Raw genomic sequence first — 12,192 nt, 5'->3', positions numbered from 1 at the left:
TATATATATATATAATATATAACGCATTAATTATAATTGAATCAATAATATAATTTTATATATATATATGTGTGTGTGTGCATATATATATATATATATATATATAAATATATATATATATATGCATATATATATACCGGTATATATATATATATAAATATATATGCATATATGCATATATATATATGCATATATGCATATATATATATATATATATATATATATATAATATAAAATGTGTTTTGTGTTTTGTGCAACGTTTTTTTTTTTTTTTTTTTTGAATTTCCCTCCCTAGTTCCGCTCCAATGCAGCATTGCTGCTGCAGGGAACGGAACTAGGAAGTGATCAGACCGACGGAGGGACGGAGGAGCGGCGGGACTCTCGGCTGGCGATCTCAGCAATGAGAGATCATCGCTGGAACGCCAGGATAAGGTAAGAGAACACCGCTGCGCTCTCTGCAATCCACCCCGAGCGTGACTCGGGGTTACCGATCCTGCAATGAAAAATCAACCCCGAGTCATGCTCGGGATTACCGCCTAGGAGGTTAAGGGCCTACTGGGATTGATTTACTAAAAAGTGGAGAGTGCAAAATATGGTGAAGCTCTGCATAGAAACCAATCCGCTTCTAACTTTAGCTTGTTCTATTAAGGCTTAACAAAAAAAATAAAAAATAAAAATCTAGCAGCCGATTATATGCACAGCTGCATCAAAGTTTGCACTCTCCAATTTCAGTAAATCAACTCCACTGTGTATGCACAGTGCAACATAATCAAAAGGCTGGCTGCTAGCACCAGGAGAAGACAGTTGGTCTCCTGAAGACATGCAATGACATCACAAACAAGATAGTGGCCCAGATCCCAGCATGTGTTGGTTTTCTGCAAGTTACAGCTGGACAGCAGGATTTGCTGGGCAGGTGAGTATTCTATCATAGCTGAACCTAATGGACAAGGTAGGAAGGGGTGGTTAGCTGAGTTGCATTGGATTGGGTTGGTTAGTTGAAATTCCTCTTTAAGGCTGGGTTAACATTTATGAGAATGATATGTGGGTTTCCCTGCATCAAATTCGCATGACAGGAGAGTGTGAACCGCTCTCAATGGAGCTGGTTCACACAGCTCCGGAGCGGCCATGGTCTGAACTGGAAAAGGGTCCTGTGCATCTTCTGGTCCGTTTCAGATCAGAATTGAGGCAAAAATTCAGATGTGATTCGCATATGAAACAGAGAACAGGGACGCACCAGATCTCCTGCTATGAGCTGTGAGCTGCAGCCTAAGTATTTTGTCAAATGTTAAGTATAATTTAAAAGAAGGTTTGTGGCAGGTTTATCGTACTTTATGCAATGCACTTATTCTGCAAAAGTCTATGTTTAATGTTATTATAGGAATGAATCTGTAAATATGGTGATATACCTGTTCTTTTCTAGGTAGCAGTCTGAAAAATGTTTATTTATTGACCCTAAAGTATGGTGCCTTCCTGGTCAAATTTAATAAACTTAATTGAATTCTCTCATTTATTCTGGAATGAATATTTAAAGTATCCAAAGGATCTCCTCTCTTAACCTCCTTAGTGGTATTCCCGAGTGTGGCTCGGGGTGAAATTTCAGAGTCATTAGCGGTAACCCCGAGCCACACTCGGGGTACCGCTAGGGAGATTGCTGGATCCTGTAAGAGAGGGTACTCACCTTGTCCCCGGATCCAGCGATGTATCCCGACAGTGTGCGGCGGCCAGATCTTCCTCCCGATGCTCTGTGCCCCGGCTTCCGTCTCATGCGACCTGACGCTCGCAGGGGGGTGGACCCGGCGGCAAATTCAAATAGTAAAACACACCAAACACACTGATACATTACAAAATAAAATAAATTCACATTAATTTGCCCCCACGTGCCCTTTCCTGCAGTTTTACTGTACTTTTTATGTATATATATATATATATATATATATATATATATATATACGTATATATATATATATATATATATATATATATATATATATATATATAGAGATAGATAGATAGATAGATAGATAGATAGATAGATAGATAGATAGATAGATAGATAGATAGATAGATAGATATACACGTATATCTATATATATGTATACACACACACACACATATATATATATATATATATATATAAATATATATATATATATATATAAATTTATACATATATATATGTATATATACAGTATATATATACATACATACATAACTTATTTATAGTTATTTATTATATTATAATTTATGATTTTGTGTTTCAAACGTTATCATACCCGAGATGTTATAAAGAAGAACGCACAGTAAAAGAAAATCATATATAAATAATTGGTTTGGGCTGCTCGTTCTTAAGAATTACATGCAAAATAATGGTACCGCTTTCAGCACCTAAAATCGGAAAGAATTATACCGCCAGGGAGGTTAAGAAGGCATAACTTCTTTCATAACAGTAATTTGGAAGTATCACTTTTTAATATGCTTCAAATACCAGCTTACATTTTACTGTGGCGAGAGAATAGGTTTAGCAGGAGGCTAAAAAAAAACAAAACCCTATCATGGTATATATTGAATGAAGTATTCAGTGTGCACTGAGGGGCCCATAGAAGTCTGGGGGCATATGAAAATGCACGATACATGTATTTTCATGTGCTGTCAACATAGTTACAGAGACCCTTCCTTCCAACAAGTCCTTGGGGGAATTCAAAAATTTTTTTTTTTTTTTTAAAGCCCGTAGCGTGTGAAACACACTCAAAAGACTTCACCCGGTGCATAAAAAAGTGCACACACACAAACGTGAGGAACACAAAAAGTGCACAGGGTGTGCGAACAAAGTGGTCTTCCCTCCGAAGAGGTAGGACCCGAACCTCGATCCCCCGGGGCGCAAGACTCCTGACAGGGATTTGAGGTACTCATGGTCTGTCTGGCCGGAACCAGACTGACCCCGTTCTTCAGGGGGACTGCCGAAACAGCCCCCACCGAGTACTAAGTGGGGCTCCCCCGAAGGGAGACCCCATGAGAGAGGGCGGACCAAGCCAAAAGGCCATATCCACCCCCTCCCAAGACTCAAGGTAGGGCCCGAGGACCCACACCCTACAAGTCGTGCAAAGTGAAAAAAGGTGATAGAAAGGTGACAAACCACAAAGAAAAGGCACACACAAACAAAAAGGTGGGGGAGGGGAAGTGGAGAGGTGAATTAGTGCCCTTGTGAAAATACAAAGGCAGGCCTTCCGGCCGGAATAAAAATTCCTCTGGTCGAAGCCAAAAGGCCTTGCCCAAGAGGCAGGTGCTTAAAAAAGTGTGCGTAGGTGCAGTGACCATGGTGCCGAAAAACTCAAGGCGAGCTGCCCCTCACCAGTGAGAATTAAGGCACCCCTGGGCTGCCACCCCAGGGGCACATACACTACGGGCCTTTTCTACCCCGGCCCAATAGCCAGACCGAGTGTAGCCCTTACCTACCAGGAGGTTTGGAACGTGGACAGCTTAGGGTGAGCCTGCCTTCAACTGGGGACAAGCCTTTTGCAAGGCCAGATTCAACCCAGGAGGAAAGGCCCTCCCACCGCCATCCTAATTCCTCACCAATTACGTCCAGGAGCAATACAGACCGGCCTGGAATTCAAAAATGTCCTAGTTACACTTTTCTGGCAGTACAGCCCTTTAAAATGGCCTGCACCAGATTCTAAATCACAAGCAGGAGAGGTTCTTCATCCAACTCACAGCGGAGGCCCAGAGTACCATATCTGACGTTGTGGTGAATGAGGATCAAGAGTAGTCAAGACTACCAGGGGAAACTCGGTCCATCACAGCATCTGGTTGAGAGGAATTTGGGAATTTTAAAGGTCCTTACAGTTCTTTCGAACAGCTGGTAAGAGGCTTACCTACCCCCTGTGTATAGGAAGGTGTGGGAGGATTCCCACCTATCCCTCTCTTCAGCACGTGGTCTGTGTATTGGATCTGGTTGCACATATGCCCTTTTTTTATAGACTTCTAGTAAGAAGCATAGGGACACTGGTGGCGGGACATCAGGCACCTTTAGTGTTTTTTTCTGGCTGTCACCGACAACATCACCTGTTTCGTTTGGTTTAAGGTTCATGGACATTTGCTGCATTTCACTTGAAGTGAGCGAGGACTGAAAGCATTATATCCTCACTGAGCTCACTGAGAGGAGGCGGGGCGGAGGCGGGGCAGAGCACGGCCTCCATCCAATACATACAGTACAGCTCAGGACTCCTGTGTAATAATGCGAGATTTCATCCCATGAGATACATCCCAGCACCCCCTGCGAATCGCCGAGTGACGTAATCGCCGATCGGCGTCCAGACCCGGAAGTGAGGAGAGGATGAATAAAGAAGAAAATACAGTATTTCCTAGCAAAAAAAAAAAAAAGTTTCCATTGGTAAAAGTAGTTTTAAAGGGGATTACATACATCTATGTAATCCAAGTTATTAAAAATGGGTGGAACTCAACTTTAAAGTGTATTTACACTTTGCCACTAAATTGGGATAACACCTACTGTACTTTATATGTTAACATAGTATAACTTAAAAAAATATAAAAACATTGGGGATCAAATGCTCTTCTATGAAAACTCCAGTACTAAAAAATCCTACTTAGCTCTCCTTTCTGCTGTAATGTTAATGAGAATCAATGTGTACCATAATTACCCCTGTCTATACTGTAGTTAAAGTGTATGTTTATTATCAGTTGCAAAGCATATTTGAACACTTGTCCTGACCAAGGGTTAAAGACCTAGAACTTGACTTCTGCATTGTATACTAATGGCAGGAAACTCATTATGTCCCCAATCTGAGTGGGGACAGATTTACTGTAAACTGGCAATGAAGAGAAAAACAGCACACCAAGAGGATTCTAAAGCAGGATTTACTGAAATCATAGACCAGGAGCCTCCAAACTCTAAACAAAGGGCAAGATTATTGTCCTTCAAGCTTTAGGGGTCAGGACTGTGGCCAATGTGAGTTAAAAATGTTGTGGCATCAGTGGGAGTAAACACTGCCCCATCATTGGTTTTAGCGGGAAGAATAGTGCCTAATGGTTGGTTCCAATTGGAGGAATAGTGCCCCATCATTGGACTTAGCTGGAGAAATAGTGCCCCATCATTGGACTTAACAGGAGAAATAATGCCCCATCTATGGTGTCAGTTGGAGGAAGACTGCTCCATTATTGGTTTCAGTGAGAGTAATGGTGACCCATCATTGGTGTCAGCTGGAGAAATAGTGTCCCAAGGGCTGGATAGAGGCAAGCAACGAGTTGCATCTGGCCCCCAGGCCACAGTTTGGAGACCACTGTCATAGACCATCCTGGGTAAAAGCAATATATTGGAGAAACAAGACTGGGAAAAGTCATTATGTGCATACAGCATAATAAAAATGGAAGGTTTTATTTAGACAATCATAAAAAAAATCACACTCAAGCCCAATATAGCAGGACTCAGGCATAGTAAAATACCACACCACCATGCTCATATTCCCCATGTTGTCTGTCTATTATTCTAAATAATGAGAACCCTGTCATTCTCAGAACACATGAGAACACTGTGATCATTTACTGAAGTCCTCTATCAGCTAAAAAAGTTACTGTCTCTGTCTGTCACCTTGCAAGAGGGTCACCATGCTCTCTAAGCGTTGGTGTAACTTTGTTTTGCTGATTTTGGATTATAGTAAGGATAGATTTAGATATGTGTCCAACTCTCCCGTGCCTCTGAAGCTCGATCTGCATTCACATGTTTCTCCAGAGGCTACCGACAGGCGACGAGGAAGTGATGCAATGCCTCCTTACTGCCTATTTTAACCCTATTTACATACTTACATAGTTAGTGAGATTGAAAAAGGACGCAAGTCCATCCGGCACCAATAAAAAACAGTTTGTGTCGACAATCGCTCTTCAACCGCGTGCATTGCATTTACTTGAATATGTAGCATTCGGTGGGATTGCTGCCCGCAGATTGCTACAAGTTGGGCAAACTTTGCTGCAGGGGAAAAGTGAAGCATCGCGCCCGCAGAATGTAAATACCCATGTCCGCTGCCTATTGCGGGCAGTTGGCAAAAATGCAAAAAATGTGGCTCAGCTGCCTATTTTTTCAGCCCCCTAACCGCAAATCTAAACAGAGCCATAATCCTGCCTCAAAACCTTCTTAGTGTACTGGTTTCTGGTTTTCTCTTAATGGCTGGATTCTACATGATACCACCATAAAGCCATGCACCCGCCCCTCACATAGGCTTACCTATGGATGTCTGTGCGGTATGGTTTGGTGAACTGTCACTGTGAGATTGTCCAGAGCGGAATGCAGTCTGTTCAGAAGCCACTCTAAAATAAACATCCAAAATGTAATAAATATTTTTAGGTATGCTGTGTGAATCTGAACACATAAAAATGGTGTGATTTCTCAAATTTAACTATAAAAGTGGAAACACATATTTTCACTGCATCTGAGTACCACAAACTGAAAACGCTATTTAATTCATTTTTAAGATTCAAAGCAAACTCCCCCATCCATCCATGTCTCCACGCTTTATTTTGTTAAGAAATCACTTTGAAAAACAAAACCCTAGCATTTCTGACTGTGGGGTTGAGTAAAAGATTCATGTAGCCTTTACTTTCTGGAATCCATCTACCCTTAGCTCAAGCATGCATGCAGGAGAATGCACTTAACTGAGAAAACCCCTTTCTCCTCTCCTCCTATTCTCCCCTCCTGAAGACTCCTGGGATGTATGACATCATTTGCCCAGGCAAGAACCCAGGAAGTAACTGCAGAAATGTAAAAAAATTGTTTAAAACAGGTATATTTTATATAATTTTCTATCTGTTTACTAAAAAATAATCAATGTTGATTGGGAGAGTGATGTTCCACTTTAATCACTTTAGGTCAGCCCTATAGCAGTTTTACTGCTACAGGGTGACACCTGTGTGTCGGATCACATATATATACATGATGCGACACTTCTGGGTGATTACACACAGTGGAAGCCGATCGGTGGGTGCAGGGTACTCGAGTTCCTCCGGCACCCACCGATCGTCAGGCAGACACACAGATCGCTGTTCTCACAGGAGGGAAGGGATGAAATTTGTGTCCCTGCAAAGCAGGGAATACATTCCATCTCTACCTCTGGTAAAAGAACCTCACACAGTACAGTAAAACACTGGCTAGGCAAACAGTTAACCCTTTGATTGCCCCTGATGTAACCCCCCCCCCCCCAGCCAGTGTCATTAGTACAGTGACAGCGCATATTTTTAGCACTGATCATTGTATTAGTGTCACTGGTCCCCAAAAAGTTTCAAAAGTGTCAGTTAATATCAGAATGTCTGCTGCAATATTGCAGTCCCACTATGAAGTGCTGATCGCCAATCGCCGCCATTACTAGTAAAAAAAATAAAAAAAATAAAAATATCCCATAGTTTGTAGATGCTATGACTTTTGCGCAAACCAATCAACATACGCTTATTGTTTTTTTTTTTTTTTTTTTTTTTTACCAAAAATATGTAGCAAAATACATATTGGCCTAAATTTATGAAGAAATTCGATTTTTTAAAATTTTTTATTGGATATGCTTAATAGCAGAAAGTAAAAAATAATGTTTGTTTTTTCAGAACTGTCGCTCTTTTTTTGTTTATAGAGCGAAAAATAAAAAAATGCAGAGGTGATCAAATGCCATTAAAAGAAAGCTCTGTTTGTGGGAAAAAAAGGACATCAATTTTACTTGGGTACAGTGTTGCATGACCGCGTAATTGTCCGGTAAATAACGCAGTGCTGTATCAAAAAAAATGGCCTGGTCATGAGGTCAAGTGGTTAAAACAAGTAAAAATTATATACTTTCCTGTCTATTTACTAATGCTTACAAAAGAAAGAGATACACTACTCAAGGTAATGGGAAGCTTGATGACCAACAGCGGTGCTCGCCCCGGCTCGCCTCCGTGGACAGTCAATAATGAAAAGAAATGGCTGCACTCAGATGTGGTCAAAATCCAGGTTTATTGGACATCCCAATGTGGCAAAAAAGTGGCAAGGTAGACGCGTTTCACACACTAAGATGTGTGCTTAATCATTACTAATGCTAGCAGCATGAGGATCCAAATAATCAATGTTGACTGGGAGAGTGAAGTTCCACTTTAATGTCGATATACTATATATATTAAAGCAGTTGTAAACCCGCTGAAAAAAAAAAAAAACCCCTACAAGATAAAGGCATAATGTGCTAGTATGCATCGCATTATGAAATACTCACCTTAGAACTAAGCCACCGCTGAGAGGGCGGACATCTTCTCCTGTCCTTTCTGCCTGGATCGCGGGATCTGGCTCTGTGAATGTCCAGAGCCGCATGCCTGCGGGAGCCCTCGGTCCTAGCAAGAAGCTCTGATGCTCCAGCATGGTTCGCCGGACCTTCAGGGAGCATGTGCCGCTGAAGTCAGCGGCTGCATGCAGGGTGAATTTTAGGAGATATTCATTTTACCTACAGGTAAATTATAGGCTTACCTGTAGGTAAAAATAAGAAAGAGGGGTACACATCCCCTTTAATATATTTACTTATATTTTGTTTTGTACTGGAAAAACAGCCATAAATAGAACAACTTTAAAAAAAAAAGCAAAAATCTGTAAGTATGCGATTTTCTATGAAAGGGAAGATTTACTAAAAAATGGAACACTCAGAATCTGGTGCAGCTGTGCATGGTAGCCAATCAGCCTCTAACTTCAGCTTTTTCAATTAAGCTTTGACAATGAAACCTGGAAGCTGATTGGTTAATATGCAGAGCTGCACCAGATTATGCACTCTCCAGTTTTAATAAATCAACCCTCTGTGTGTTTGTCCGATGAACAGCAGCAGAAAACTTCTGCTAGGAGTGATGTGTTCTCCCAGTGCTCAGCCCCTCCCCTCCTGCCTCCAGCTGTCAGTGTGGCTCCGCCCCCGGCGTGTCTCCAGCACTCAGAGCCGTGCAGGCTGTGCTGGGAAGGGGAGTGTGCTCGGCGGGTGCACGGCTGCAGCCTTCTCTCTTCTTTCTGCCTATTTTAGTCACCTCTAATCCTCCACCCACCTCCCGATCACCGATCAGCTCGGAAAACTTTCCCCGGGACGGACGATCTGCATACACACAGGTAAGAGGACAGCGGTCACTGGGATCACACATGGTCTGCTAAACTTCCCATCAAAGTCATCAGATCAGCAGCAAGTGGCACATCGCCAGTAAGTGTCACATTGTCCTAGGTCTCATCACATCGCTACTAAGTGTCAGATCGCCGCTAATGGTTATCACATCGCTATTTAGTGTCAGATCGCCTGTATGTGTCGGATCATCTCTAATGGTCTTAAGATCCCCAGTAAGTGTCAGATCGCCTGTATGTGTCGGATCATCTGTAATTGTCATCAGATCCCCAGTAAGTGTCAGATCGCCTGTATGTGTCGGATCATCTGTAATGGCCATCAGATCCCCAGTAAGTGTCAGATCGCCTGTATGTGTCGGATCATCTGTAATTGTCATCAGATCCCCAGTAAGTGTCAGATCGCCTGTATGTGTCGGATCATCTGTAATTGTCATCAGATCCCCAGTAAGTGTCAGATCGCCTGTATGTGTTGCCCAGAGCTGGCAGCCCCGTTGCTCCTAGGTGTGATCAGAGGTTGCTGTCATGGTTTTAATTGCAGTGATGACTGTTATTTCTTGTGATGATCCCCCGGGGGTTCTTTTGTTTAGCAGTTCAGCTTCTAAACACCATTGCATACACAATCCGATAGGTGTCCGGCCTGTAAGTCTCTGACAAGTGCAGTGGTGGATGGGAGGGAGGGATCCACTCCTGGGGAAGGCAGCAACAAGAGAGGCTGTTGGACTTTGCTGAATATTTTATGAGAGCAGCTCCAGGTTTAGTAAACTTGTGTATACAGCAAGCCTGGAGAAATACAAGGATGTCCATGAACTGGGATCCAATGAGAAGTGCTACATTTGGGCACAGATACAAAGCAGACACAAAAGAATAAATAACAAGGGAGCTGTTCAAAGATAGGTAGGTATACTTCCCAAGCGGTGTTCAGGACTAAAAATCAAGTACTTTATTGAATATATATTAAACATTCAAAATCTATGGAAAAAAAAACATTAAAAAACAATCACATATATCGATAACAAGTCAATAACATGACATAAACACACAAGTAAAAAAAGATCTGCTATTTTCAGGGTGATTTTCTAAAGGAGTTGATAGTCTTCACTTAATAAATTGGGTGAGAATTCACTTTAGTTATCCAGTCATGTGAAACGCAAATTCCTTCTTATTTTTTTCTTTTCATCTGCACATGATTGGAAACTGAAAAAAAAAACTCTGTCCTTCCTTGCAGGGACAATCCATCTCCAGAGTTTAGGGGAGTAAGGTAAGAGAAAGCTTTTCCTGCTCCCTAGACAGAAATAAATAGTTTCCAATGTTACTAAACCCACAACAATAACATCAGTGTGTACTGTATATGCAGTAAAGCATGCTTGTTATACTTACTATAGAACCTAAGGAGTTACTGTGATATAAAAGCGGAGATCCACTCAAAAGTGGAACTTCGGTTTATCTGTCTCCCCCCTTAAAGGTGCCAAATGTGGCAGGTACCTGTTTTTGACAGATACCCTGTCCCCACTTCTGTTGGACCTCGCCGTGGCGCGGTATGTCAGAGGTTCGGCCCCCTTCTCTCTCTGCTGCCAGGCTTGTTACCGAGTGCAGCATGCTTTGCGCATGCGCAGTAGGGACCCGGCTGTGAAGCTGCAAGGATTCACTGCCGGGCTCCCTTACCGGAAAAGGCGGCGGCAGCGTCCGACAGCCAATGGAAACATTAGCTGCGGTGCTGACATCGACGGATTCCAGGACAAGTAAGGGCTCTTTCACACGGGCGATCCAATCAGATCCGCCTGTCAGTTTTTTAGGCGGATCTGATCGGATCCTCCATGCAGCTCTATGGGGCAGCGGGTGTCAGCGGAGACACCTCCGCTGACACCCGCTGCCATCCGTATCCGATCCTGTCCGTGAAATCTGGACGGATGGAAACCCTATTTTTCCATCCGTTCAGTAATCGGATAGTATCGGATCGGATGAGAGCGGACAGGCGGTCCGCTCTCATCCGATCCCCCATAGAGGACAGCAGGGGCTGAGACACCTCCCTCTGTGCTCTGCAAGCGGAGATGGAGCTGTCATCCGCCGGCTCAGCGGGGATCACGGATCGATCCCCACTGAGCAACACGGATCCGCCTACGGAGGCAGACTGTGTGAAAGAGCCCTTAGTGTCCTAATATTAAGTCAGCAGCTACAGTATTTTATTTATTTATTTTTTTGGTAAAAATAACAAACATGTCATACTTATCTGCTCTGTGCAGTTGGTTTTGCACAGAGCAGCCCAGATCCTCCCCTTCTTGGGTTCCCAACGGCACTCTTGGCTCCTCGCTTGCTATGGGGGCACCCAAGCTGAGCCTCTGCTCTGTGTGCATTCAAACACAGAGCCATGGCTCAGCCCCACCCCCTCTCTCCTCATTGGGTCACTGACTTTGATTGACAGCAGCATGAGCCAGTGGCATCCACTGCTGTCTCAGCCAATGAGGAGGGAGATTCCCAGATTCCCAGACAACTAGGCTCTCATGCAACTTAGCTGGATTGAGATGGGGCTCAGGAAAGTATTGGGGGGGGGGGGCTGCTGCACAGAGAAGGTTTTTTTTATCTTAATGCCTTCTAAAAACCTTCTGCCTTTAGAACCACTTTAATCCTGCGCATTATGTAAAAAGGCTGTTTGATCCTGTCTTCTCTAATCCTCCCCTTCTTATACTGCCTCCAATCCATCTCCTGATATAATAGAGCCTTGGAGACACTCTGCACATGCTCAGTTTGGTGTGTATTGCTCTCTAGCAATTTTTCCTTTGGAGGATACACGTGATCAGCACAAGACCAATCAGCACTGTCCAGACAGAGGGCCAGGGGTCCTGTGGCCTCATAGGACAGTCATGGGTTAATGAAAACTTCTCCTACAAGCTTTAACCAGACACTGATAGAAGTCACAAGACTGCTATATACTGCTGATGAGAAAAGGTATTTAGCAGTTTATATTTACTAAAACAATTTGAATTCCATGTTCTGTGTTCTGTGGGAGACCGGATATTGTGAATGCAGGGTCCTTGGTTTAGCAACATTTTAACCCTTGCAGCATGAGTACAGCTTCACTTCAAGGGAAC

The 12,192-nt window shown here is 43.0% G+C and overlaps 1 protein-coding gene across 4 annotated transcripts in view; it reads left to right on the top strand.

Annotated features, from left to right (window-relative positions):
• The window catches only part of POPDC1 (popeye domain cAMP effector 1), a 333,254-nt gene that overhangs the window by 175,802 nt on the left and 145,260 nt on the right, over positions 1–12,192 (top strand). Inside the window, exon 1 of one of the 4 annotated variants that reach the window (XM_082249689.1) lies at positions 9,080–9,188. The exons of the other annotated variants lie outside the window; for them this stretch is intronic. The gene's annotated coding sequence lies outside the window, so the exon portion shown is untranslated. Of the gene's footprint in view, positions 1–9,079; positions 9,189–12,192 lie in introns of those variants that run through there. 4 annotated transcript variants of the gene reach the window in all.

Source organism: Pelophylax lessonae (genome assembly GCF_965119305.1).
Source record: "Pelophylax lessonae genome assembly, chromosome: 3".
Lineage (NCBI taxonomy): Eukaryota > Metazoa > Chordata > Amphibia > Anura > Ranidae > Pelophylax > Pelophylax lessonae.
Note: the sequence above shows the minus strand (reverse complement) of the source record. Positions and strands in the feature narration are given on the sequence as shown.